The sequence below is a fragment of the Acromyrmex echinatior genome, chromosome 18 (assembly GCF_024713525.1).
Source record: "Acromyrmex echinatior isolate Ae372 chromosome 18, ASM2471352v2, whole genome shotgun sequence".
NCBI classification, from domain to species: Eukaryota; Metazoa; Arthropoda; class Insecta; order Hymenoptera; family Formicidae; genus Acromyrmex; species Acromyrmex echinatior.
The window spans coordinates 5,248,177-5,261,981 of NC_141869.1; positions in this window are offsets into that span (position 1 = coordinate 5,248,177).

The following is a 13,805-nucleotide window of genomic DNA, read 5'->3' on the forward strand; positions in this document are numbered from 1 at the left end:
TATAACAATAAAAAACGTGATTATAGAACGCGATTAAAGAAATATGAATATAGAAAAAATTTAATGTGATATAAAAAGTTTTTAAAAGAAATAATTGTGCTGATTTAAATTCCATTTTTAAAAATATGGTATTTTGTAATATTTTAATATTTTATTTTTAATATTTTAATTTTTCAAATAATCGATAAGCTGAAATCAGAGACCAAAAAACGTGCGATTTAAAAATCGAGATTAAAATAATAAATATTCTGAAAAAACGACAATAAAAATTACAAATAGGAAATTAAATACGAAAAGTATATTTAAGAATGGAAATGTGTTAAAAATATTTTCAAAACGTTTCAGAAAATTAATCCTCTTAATAAAACAATTTTTTGTGCATCAATATTAACATTTTGGCTCACATTAGGTTTATCTACTCAATTTATGCTTATATTAAATTTAATATTTAAAAATGAAGTTTAAGAATTTTACTATTCTGTTTGCATTTGTTTATGCATCTCTCTTTGCATCCTCTATCGTTCACTTGCTACAATCTACAATAATAACATAACTAAAAAATTGTCATTTTTAAATATCATTTTTTGCTTACAGAAAATAATAAACAGAAAAAAAGAAAAAACACATTTTTAAGCCAATATTTACAGTCAATTCTTTATTTAGCATATTAAGCGCCAAGTCTATTTCTTTTAATTCCTTGTTTTAATTATTTATACTCAGTCATGGCGTAATTTTTTATACTCAGTTATGGCGTGATAAAATTTTCTATCATCAGTTACTGGTGATTGACGCGACCTGAACGAAAAGTATATTCACCAGTGACTGACATGGCGTTTAACATGTTGAGATTGTTTTAAGTGTAATCTTAAAATATCACGAACCAATCAGAAAACCACATTAACATCTTAAGATGGTTTTAATAAATATAAAGACAGTCGAAATAAGATTATAAATACGATCTTAGGCCTTTCAATCTTTGTATATATATATATATATATATACATACATATTCCTAACTATTCTATATAGATCAAATTTGCATTTTATATACCTATTTATTAAAAATTTTAATAATTTAAAACGTTCAAATTTATTTTCTGAAAAACATTGATTTTTTAGTTGTATCATAGTTGTAGCAAAAAAATAAGAAATATTTTATTCTCCATGAATATAAAATTCTAAAATTATCGCTATAATCCAAGTATGTAAACGATAAAAAGAAATTATTGTTTATTGCTCGACAATGTAGAGATGATAACATAATGATAATTCGTAAAATGATATGGAACATCTATGTATAAATTATGTGTAAACAATGTTACTTAAACACAATTTACTACACATCACGTTTCAATATATCCCCTTGTTTGGAATAATTAGGACTAATTGAAATACTCTAAAATCAGCCAAGTGAACAGAACCCATTTGGACTAAATGGAGAGTAGTGACCTATTTCAGTGAATTTCCAATAATTAATTAACACAACGTGTAAATCATAAAGCCTTGCCTAGTTAATCGAAGTTATGAGCATGCCATGATCGTGTTAATGTCGATGATCTAAATGTAAAAGAATTTATTTGATTCGCAATGAAATATTGAAACTGCACTCGGAAAATTTTGTCACTAAGTTTGCAAATTTTTTGTAAAATATCATGAATTATGCTTTGACATAGATATCTACAATGATCTCGTAATTTCATCACAGTTATCGTATTTGCATTTCGCAATCACCTAGATCGTTAACTCATATATAAACAATGATTTATATACGATTTTGCGTATGCTTACTAATGAATTGGTGTGCGTCATGCAATGCGTTTTTATTACTGCAGCATGAAATTGTTCGAAGTATTCTTTATATAAAAACCTATAACCTATACCATCGATTGTGCTTTAAAACATTTTATTTTATACCAATGCTATTATCCCGACTAAATTATTATTCGATTAATTGAATTATTGATAGTTTTTCAAAACATTCAGTATTCGTTCAATTTCAAAACTTTATTAAAATTTAAGATAATAATAGTTTTAAAAATGTAAAATCGGAAATATATGTTCTTCGTAAATTTTTAAAAAATTTTTTTAATATTTCCGAATTAAAATAGGTCGTGTATACAATAATATCACTGCTCTCGCGTTCATCTTCACAATAAATTTCTGGTTGCATCGAAATACACATACGCGACTGGCTTCTCTTTCATGCACCATAACAAGCTTCCAAGTTTTGATGAACGAAGCTCTTTAATCCGTGCAATAAATTATAATCGCGCATTCTATAATTCTTCAGTTAATGACTCCTGACCTCGTTAACCAGGCTGTGTACAGCAACCAAAACAATGCGATGCAAGTTTGCGCCAATACATAAGTTTTCGCTAAGTAATCTCGATTCGATCGATACATCTTGGCGCAGATTATTGCCTTAAATCTAGAACACAAAGGCGAATGTAATTTTCGCAAAATTCTATTAACTTAATCGAAAGTTATATCAGGCTATTATATAAAGGTTTGAAATCTTCAGTTTGTCTCTGTTACAGAATCAAGTAAAAAAGATCTTACTTATATTTAATAACGTAATCTTACTTATACTTTCTTCTATGGATCTACGAAGTTAACATGACATTCTATTAATATAAAAAAAATACTGACGGTAATACTTTTCATAATTATGATATATTTATGTATCATAATTATATATTATACTTGAATCAATTATTGTATATTGTTTAAATAAATGAAAGAAAATTTTGTATAATAAACATAAATAACAACCGTGTATTAGTTCTAATTTGCTCGGTTTTATTGTAATATTAATTGTAATATTAATATTAACTTTTCATAGTTCCTTTCTATGAAAATAAAAAAGAATTCTGCATTTTCTATATTTAAAAAAACCAAAATTGAAAATATAGTGTTAATTTTTTTTTATAAAAAATGAACCTTTGTAATTTATTATAAAAAATTGTAGGACTATCGAGAGAAAGAGAGAGAGAGAGAGAGAGAGAGAGAGAGAGAGAGAGAGAGAGAATATCGTACTAATTTTACATCCTTCTTCTCTTGCATATTGAACAAGAAGACCTTCTTCTACTTAACAAAGTATATTTCTTTTATTGTATTCTGTTCTAAAGTAATGATTTATTGTTAGCATGAAATTAAACCAAACAAACATTGCTAGGAAACGTAAGTGTAAAAAATCATTGATTTTAATAGAGTACAGTGTAAATAATAATTTTTAATTAAAAAAATTTTTTGATGTTTCTTTAGAATCCCTGAGATATCTTCATATAATCACTAATAGTCTTCCATCCAAATGTTTAAACAATTTAGTGAATAAAACAAAAGCAATGAAATGCATGTCGCAAGATTATATATGCAAATTAAATTATTCTCTGTTCGAGTAACATAATAAATATTTTATTCTGCCCATGTCTCTTGGATTTAAGGTGTCAAAAGAAAAACCTCAGAGCTTTAATGCAATGATAAATGGAACTAATAATTAATATACATGTTTAATTCAGCTATTTGAATATTCGTTGTGTACAAGAGAATAAATTTACGTATATTCGCTGCAAATGCAAGATACAGACTGCTGTAATTAATCGTACTATAACCACACGTACAGTCATCGGGTGGCCGATCAATTGGTCGGACGTGGTCCACGCGTTGTATGTTTAATAATTTCTAATGGCAATCGCGTGAGCACGTGTGCATCGATAATTTGCCACCTGGATTACCCGGCAATATTAGCCAGGATTATGAAGGTTTTCTCCGCGTCGCGGCTGAGAGCATTTATTATCGCTTCACCAAACCGCTCCTCTCCCTCCGACCGACCACTAACCGGCGGAATTATAACCGTACACCCTATAACTTCGATAGTTAACAATGTCACCAATAAATTACACCATGCGCAGCCGAGCTATAATTTCGCTAACGCCTAAGTACCAGGCCTGCGACTTATATGAGAGCCCTCGTTATAGAAATTACAACGTCTACGACATCTCATTGCCGAAGGCTGTATGTAGTGTCCTCGATCGCTGCAACTCGTTGCCGCGAGCAAATTTTAATCCCGTTGCGACGTCGATGAATTTATGAATGCAATTGTCAGTGCGATAGCGCGATTGATTTTTTAAAATCATGAAGATAATTATATTTTTTAAAAAGGGATAAAAAGTAAATCAAGGAGCAAAAAAGTAATGACGCTTTAAAGAAAAAAATAAAAGTATCTCAGAAAATATATAATTATATATGCCTACTACATATTAAAGCAAAGATTTTTCTTTATTTATTGATAAATTGCAGCCAGCCATAAATTGTTTTGTAAGCTGCAGAAATTAAGAAATACTAAGTAAGAAATAATAATGCATAGAAAATAAAAATACATAAAAATACGTTAAACTGTCAAATAATCATTAATATTGGGCCATTCATGTTCTAAGTTTTTTTTTTTAAATACTAAGTGCTACAAGAAATTATATATTTAACATTTATATGCAATTTTCTTTAATACCCACCCTAATAAATACTTTTAAAAAAATATTAAAGTAATGTAAAAGAATCGCTTAATAACTTTGTAAAAGTAATGAAAATTAAATCGGGAAAAGAACAATTCATCGAGTTAAATAAAGCAAAATTATCAAAATGTGTATATTAAGGATTAACTTATGTAGTAATCGCTTTACTTTTTTTTATTAAAGTTATGAGAAATTAAGCATTTTAATTCATTATAAAATTATTATAAGATTGTCAGAATTAACGTTCGCAAGCGTAAATTCGTTAGTACGTGAATTAACAATTAAGTTTGACTAATGTGTAATTCACATTATGGAATGCGATAAAACATGACGAGCGATAACTTTTCTCCCTAAAGCTTATGCAAACGCATTTAAACTCGCGAGTAAAAGTTTATATACGTTCGTGACAGGGCGCTCATAATATTTCAACCTAAGCACTGACGAATTAATAAGCGCAGAGTAATCGTCGCGTTGATGGGCTCTAAGAGCGCGTTTCTTAATGCAACGAAACATCCATCCGAACGCTTTATTGGGACACGAGTAACGAGCGATTTTACGGCGCACCTTATAATACGGACGCCATTTTTGCGCGCTTGTCTCCCTTTTTTCCATGGGATCTTCGTAATTCGCGTCGCAGGAATATTAACGATGTCGTTACGTAACATCCGGTGTCACAAGATGCCGAGACATTCATACAATACGAGCGAAAAGTAACGGTAAGGTTGTAACCGAACAATATATAATAACATTTATGAGGAATAAAATAATCACGTATTGTAAGAATAATTTTATAATTTTCTACTTCTTTCTTCTCTTTTCCCGTAAAGATAATATTTATAAAATTAATAAATTTCGTTTAACCAAAATTTAATTCTCCATTTACTAGAAAAAATTACACAAGGATTAATAATATATAAATTTGTAAATTGTTTATGAAATTATACATTACTGCGGAAATTTGTGTGTAATAGAAATCAAACATTTATAAAATTAATGAGTTTCAATCAAAATTTATGCACAATTAGAAAATTTGTGTTAAAAATACATTTTACGTATCCCAAACGGTCTATTCAAATTCCTGTTAATTTGGGACACAAGATAAATATATTAGAAAATAATGCAAACATTATGTAAAAAAATAACACAAAAGATGTAACATTGACACAATTTGTAAAAAAAATTGTGGAAGTATATTTTTTCCAGTAAATTAATATTTATGATATGTTAAAGTAACACATATTTTATTCATTCATCTTAGAATTTGTTTTAAAACACATTATTTTTATATTATTTGTTCATTTAATCATGAATTGTGTTATTTTCATACTAAGAAATGTTGAATATCAATTTAACACAAAATATTTAAATAACATAATCACATTATGTTAAATTAATACTTGAATTGTTCAAAATTCAACACAAAATTTTAACAAGAACTTGAGTAAACTGTTTCTATAATTGATTGTACTCAAGCTCAGTACCAGACGAAACGCTGATACCCTGAAGATTAATCAGAAGCATCTGTCGCGATATTAAGGGATTCCAATTACAAGCCGCGTGAATCAGACGACGATCTCTATCCGCGTCCTTCCTTTCTGCCGTTCTACCAAGGATAGAAACGCGAGATGTCGACATTAGGCAAGAAACGGAATTACAAGCTCGGAACGCATTTTAGTGGCATGGCACAATGTGTCTCGTCCATTCTCTTCGACGGTGCAGCGACTTTATTTTCGTCTCGCCACTCGACCTGCTGAACGTCGGTGCAAAGACTGTCATTACGTAAGCTCTGTTAGAAACGTACTTTTGCAAAGTGAAACACGGTCTGCGCGGAAAGAATAGGGGCGACTCTCGAGCGCTAGGAAATAAAGAGAGCAAAGAAGTGAAACACCGTTCTGTTTCGTCCGCAAAATGCTCGCGTTTCCATTACGTTCAGACTCTTGATATACGACATTTATATTTCGTCAAGGGCCGTAGGATTTACGTACCAATAATGGCATAAACCACTACAACGGCGATATTTTAAATTGAGATTCAAAACGCTTACTTCTCTTTATTTTCAAGTTACTTTTTATCTTATACTCCAACGCATGCTTCACGCTTTTATTTCTTTATGCAATTTGTAAGTAGAAGAAATCTGTAAAGGATTTCTGGAGAATATATTACTTCACAAGATAAAGTTGTATAAAGGTGTAAATTTATGACATATTTTCAATAAATGCAATTTCTAATAATGTGTATTTTTAATAAACCCAACTTAAAAAAAAAAAGACTTTACGTTCTTCCACACAAAAGTTATTTCATACCGTTAATATTTTTCAAATATTCTATATATTTATGAAAATTAAAAATTAAGGTGTCATGTAGGAAAAACTGTAAGCTTATATATTCCTTAAGTTGTATTTTTACTGAAAAAGTTAATAAGAATAAGCTGTCGGATTAGATACATTCTACTTCTAACTTTTCTTAAGGTATAAGTGTAAAGACTTAAGACAAGAATCTTAACTTTCGGATGATTTTTAACTCTTCCCAGACTTTTCTCGTTCTAGAGTTGAAAAATAAAGTCAAGATGTTTTTGATTCAGCCGTTAGTGTGTTTATAACCGAGTGGATGAAACGGCGGTACATGAAAACGTTCACTCGTGCTCGCGCGAGAAACGGCCAGGTCGTCGACCAGTCTGGATACATAAGAATGTCGCGTTTCAGAAAGAGAGAGAGAGAGAGAGAGAGAGAGAGAGAGAGAGAGAGAGAGAGAGAGAAGCGATGAAATCTCGCGAGAACTGCTTCGAATGGCGGGTGAATCGAGCGTAAGAATCCTCGTAGCGAGAAGAGACCAAACGGATGATTCGTTCTCGAGATACGAGACGGTCTATTTAGGGGAGACAACGCCTGACTGGTTATGAACACGAAACGACAAAGCCTGAGAGAGAACGACGGGATTTATCAGCCGGATCCGCTTGTGCGATAGAATATATCGCGTTAAGCAAAGCGGGAGAGATCGATTTGCAGCTGCTGAGAAATCTTTTCTAAAGCTGATATTGAAACGTTGCAGCCGACTCATTTTTCATCCATTAAACGAAACGATAATGAGAGTCGGTGCTTCTATGCAGAGCGAGCGGTTAAACTGACGCCGAACATTGGCAGCTCCGGGCTATTATCAACTTTTTCCCTGGCATAATATGACTCATCATGGTCATCAATGGGCAAAAATTTCGCGGAATGTTTAACGGAGGCGAGCAAACGAAATGTGTGCACTTAATTCTCTTCTTTGCTTGGTACTTTCATCAAAGTACCTTCCTCAAATTCCTTCTTTTTATCTCAGCTACGGCTAATGTTTACTGACTCGTGGTTAGACTTCTTTCCGTGTGAAGCGTGATTGTCTATTCCTCTTGACCTCATCGATGTTTGTTTAAGCAATGTGTATCGGTTTCAAAGGCCGGGAGAATTTCCATTTATTAATTATATCAGAGACAAGAACAAACCGACCTCTGTTTCTCTCTAGTAATATGGCGAACATCCTTGTCGCATAGGAGTAACTACAAAGTTTCTATAGGCAAGTTCAAGCCTCTTGCCGAGTCGCCGAAGTCGATGATAAATTTATTCCGTTATGTTATCTGTTATTGTACATATTTACGATAATTAACGACAGAGCGATTGAAGATGTTTAAGTACTTATTATTTACTTAACAAATATTTTATTTCGAAAAGTTTAGTAAATTTCTGATAATCAAAACTTACAATAAACATCTTAAGAATGTAAAATATTAAAAAAATTTCTTAGCTTTTTAGTAATCAAAAAATTTTTTACGTTTCTTTAGTATTTATTATTTTATATAATTACTATTAATTTTAATAATTAATAATTAAAAATTATATTAATCACAAGTCATGATAATAAATCTCAAATGTATGTTTACAACTTGCACAATAAATGTTTAGCAACACATTGTCCATTAATTATAATTCAAAATTACAATACATCAACTATATAAGATTTAATTAATTTGATAGTGTAATTTGTTTGTTTAATGATGCCCTACGGAAACCTGTACTGCTGTATCGACTTAGCTTAATTGCTACGGCGAACACATTATCGGGGACTGTGCAACACGGCGTATCGATTAAGCGCAACTAATTACAAAATCGTTGATGATTAGCCCGAACCCAAAGTTTATCGGACTCTCTGTTTTCGTATCTACATTTAACGAATCTCGACCTTAGTTAAGTTTCTCGCAGAAATTATTTTCGCTATTTTGATAAATTCGTGATTACGCCATGATGTCTCAAATGCTTGTAAAATAGCAAAGTGTTCCTGCAGCTCATATAATTTTACTTTGTGAAGTCATTCATGATAAAAATAATTAATTTCATGACGTCACTTTGAAATACCATATATAGGCAGCTTAAATAAGAGGGATATTTTAAATTAATTTAATATTACATTTAATGTATAAAACTTTGACTATGAAATGCGAGAGATTGATGAAAGGAAATGAATCCGGCAGAAAAATAAGTCCGTATTCACACTTCACTTTTATCAATAAATGCATTTTTTGGGGGATTCTATATGTGGTACATGTAACATAAACTACAATATGTGCTAAATACGCACATTTATCGTTAAAAATGAGATGTAAGTGCGACCTTAATCTTACTCAAGCGATTTTTTTATTAACAGATTACAGATTCTCTTATGAAGATTTAAACAATAAATATACATAATTAATTAACATGTGATTATAAGCATTTTGAAAACAACTAATAGACTTTAATTTAACAACTTTAATTTAACAAGTAAACTTTAATTCAATCTAGAAAACCACAAAACTATATTTTTTCGCAAAAATTTAATATTTAATAAATTTAATTGTTATTTAATACTTTATTTCTTATTAATTTTATTACATAATTTTAATAATCTTATTAATTTTATTAATTTATTAATAAAACTAATTAGTATTTCATACATTAACCGCTCTTTCGTTTAAAAATTTAAATATTTTGTTAGCTGTGTAAACCCTCCTAAAAAATAATGTAAAACAAAATGAAATTTTTAAATACATACATACTAGTTTTCTTATATCTATACTTGTTTTAATTTTCTAATATTCACTCTAGATATTCGCTTCATGCGGAATTACAAGGAAGCATATTCGGACTAAAGAAGCCAATTTTTATTTCGCATGTACCCGTAGATACCTTTATCTCTATTCGACGTACGCAAGCAACAGTTTTTTTTCTCCATTCTTTTGTTACATACTTGCATTCTTATAGTTGAGCTTACACCGCTCTTGTACCTCATTTCGACACGCTTCGCTCTGGCATAATTCTCAGCTTCAATGAAACGACCGGACGAACGCAGTCGGAAAAATCGCGTCCATATAGCCGGAAAGCTTATTCCCTACGCTTTCATGGAAATTGCTCGCGGATATGTAAGAAAAAAATACTAAGCATAGTAGTGCGCTCGCGATCGTATCCGCACTCGTATGCATGCAAATGTGGCTGGCACGAGTTTGCTCTCGAATTAATAACGCTCGACTCGTAGCGTTGTCCGTTTTATTTTACGCGGGAAACGCTTGCACAGCAGTTCTAGTATCGGTTATTCCGATTTAATCATCTAATATATGACGTTTTTAAATCACCAGAAAGAAAAATTCGCACTTCTTAGTACGTAAAATATGCAAATTTGTAAAAGAAAGGGGAAAAAACAAGGTTATTGAGTTGACAAATAAGTTCGTCGGGGAGGAATAAAACAGTTTTATATATTCTATTTTTTAATAAATTGACAACTATATTATTTAATAAAGCAAAGTTTCAACTTTAAGGATTAGTATTTTTAATTGCGATACGATAATTTTTAACGGAGTTATAAACAATCAAAGTCAGAATGTTTTTTTATTTAACACACGAATAACTCAAAAACAATCAAAATCTCGTAGAAACATTTTAGAAAAATCAATTTTGTAGCAAAAACTTCAAGTTTTCATGATTGATAGTTGAAAATTTTCGCAAATTTTTTTTTTTTGGCACGTGACAGATCATAAAGTGAAAAGAAAAAATTTTTCCAGCTTATAGGTTTTTATATATAAAAATTATCAAATTTATAATATATAAACTCAAAAATTATAGAAATCTCTAAAAGTAGAAATTTCGAGCTTTAAACCCCTTTTTTAAATTTAAATTTTGTTCATTTTTAACGAAAATATATATTGTATACGCAATTTTAAGCTAACAAAACCAAACGAATTTATTTGTCAATCCAATATTAATTTTTGGAAAAAAAAAGTCCATTTGTAAAATCTTAGTTTTTCCTTGAATAAGATTTGTCATAATTCATTATTTCATTGTATTTCTTGTCTCAAAATATAACACTGTTTCAGCACCACTACAGTGGCTTTCCCGTTCTGTAAAGATTAATCTTTCTATATTAATTATGTACACTCTTTCTTCTATGTGTCCTTTTTTCTGTTGGAATCGTGAACAAATTTAATCATTGATAATAAGACATTAAAAAATGATAAATGAAGAGCATAATAATCAAGAATAATTGAATAATTTTGCATTTAGCATATGCGCAAAGTTGTATATCCTTTTGAATTTTTTAACCTTCTGCGTTTTCTCATTCATGTTTCTTTTGACAACCTGCAGGATTACCATAATTTCAAAGCTTTCCTTCTTATCCGACGCTTTTAAAGCGACAGGCGCAAAAACTTTGAGACAACGGACGAACAATTGAAGAGAACGTTAAGAGAGAAAGAGAGGAATATGTAAGAAAAAAAGAAGTTTCGAGGCTCCGCCTTGAACTCGTAATTCATTTTTTCGTCCGCATTCGAGCTGTAGAAAACGAAGAGAAGGCCGCGACAAAACTTTCCCATGTCATTCGCGAAAGCGCCTTTTGATAAATGATGAAAGTGTCCTCTAACCCATGCCGTGAAAATTCAACCCTTAATCCAGCAACTATCGTTCATACTGGCGATGTACTTTGAAAAATCCATCGGTCATAAGAGTATCGCGATATGGTACGAAAATATAGCTTGCGTATATCACATACTTATCATTAAATATGTAGAGTATATAAACTAGATACTCTTCACTATAATAGTTTAAAAGAAAAATTGATTAACCCTTAAACGCCTCACTACTGGAATAACACACTGATATACGGCACTCAATCTATTTGATTGCTTTTATAATTTTCATAAAAATGAACATATTGCAAAAGTTTATTTTCGATTGAAACGTCAGACATTAAAGAACATAATGGTATCAAGCAAATGTAGATATTTTTTATTAATAAAAAAGTTAAAAGCATGGAAAAAACAATGGAAAAACATTAGAAGAAAAAGTCGAGAATGCCACGAGCATAAAAAAGTGTTTAAAGATTAAATAAGTTTATAAGAAAATAATACAAAAATACTTTTTTTTTTTCAGATTCATCTGCTAATAGACCGTAAGATTAAAAATTAAATTGAAATACAGACACTTTTTTTACACTAAAAGAGATATGACGATAAAATTTTTGTAAAGTTTTATTCTGTAGCAACTGATTTTTTTACAAAAGTAGATATTACGCCTTACCCAATAAATTTAGATCAACTAACCAAGATTTATTATCAATTTGTTGTTCAAGATTTATTCTGTTCAATAACTATTACGATTCCCAAGAAATGCTACTCGCCATTATACAGCTACGTGTAATCCCTGTGGTACCATATCGTCACGAAGAAAGACTGCAAAGCAAAGAATAGTTTGAGTATCGTTTACGTATAACTCATCCATGGTTGCTGATCGAAATGTTCGGTATAATTGTAAATGTAGAATTTCTTATATTTTTTCAAAACAATTAAAGTAAGTTAAAATCTAAATACAAGACAAATAATATTAACAAAACTTTATATAATTTATATAAATTTAATATATTAAAAAGTAAAAGCAAATTGTTTCCGCATACAAATAAATTTCGCTTCATTAAAAATATTATTTACCATTCTATTTCTTAATTGAAAATTGCAATGACAGAACAAAAGAATAAATAAAGCCTTTATTAGAAATTAAATAAATTTCTTAAGACACAAAATAACTTTAAGATAAGACAATTTTCTTAAGATTAATTAAAATTGAGTTTTCTCGAAATAGTTCTTTATGTCACTGATTTGATATACATATTGTATATTTCATCACGAAATTATAGTTAACCAAGCAAATTGAACGCGGCTGTGAGATTGCATCGATCGAATTAAGGATCGGCTGCATATTTAATTACGTTCCTTGATGACGTGCCCTATTTCTTCCCGCTCTTTCGTCAGCGCCTTCTTCCATCATTTCTCTTAATAGCTCTTTGATCATTTCGCCATAAAATCGAGCCCCGTATTAACGTCTTTGCGCATTTCCTTGCAGCCGCTATAATTCGAGGCAAGTTTACACGATCTCGCGGGTAAACGAAAATTTTTCAAGAAAAGTGAGAAGCATAACCTTATAAAGATCCATGCATCATAATTATATAAATAATTAATATAAATTATTTGTCCCGTAACAAAACATAATTATTCCAATGAATAACTTTTACTTTCTATATTAAATGGGAAATGTTTTGTAATATTCAGAACATGGATGATAAAATTATTAAACAGAATATTACAAAATTACATTAACAGCGTTGTCCACTAAGAAAAATAATGCAACATTGGTGTAATTAAATACAAATCGGTTTATATATTTTCAGTGTCAATAAATAATTTAATCCTTTTAAGGTTATAAGGTAATCATAATAACAAAATATATAATTACAAGGTTAAATTATTTATTAACATTAATAATATATATGTGAATAAATTTGTATTCAACTACACTCAATATGTACCGTATCTATGGCACTAATTTTTCAGTGGAATATTATAAGATAGTTGCATAATAATAACATTTATACATAATACAATAATAACACAAAAATAATCATAAAATCACAATAGTTATGTATTGTTTAAATAAACAAATATAAAAATAAATTCTAGCTTTCCTTATCCTGCTCCATCTCAAAATATAATATAAATAAACGCGTATAGAAGTGATTGGTTCTTATTCTTGTTCTTAAATTTGTAAGTTTTATAAAAAAAAACTGCAAAGATTTTTAGTAGAAGCAAAGAAAAACTTGGATATCATTTAAGTACAATTCGACTATAATGCCTGATTGAAATGTTTTACTTTGTTCCCATTTTTTTCTTTGTGTTAATTTTCTATCATTCAAAAAAAGTATATACATAAAAGTGTATGATGTGTAAATGTGTGTAAATGTATTGAG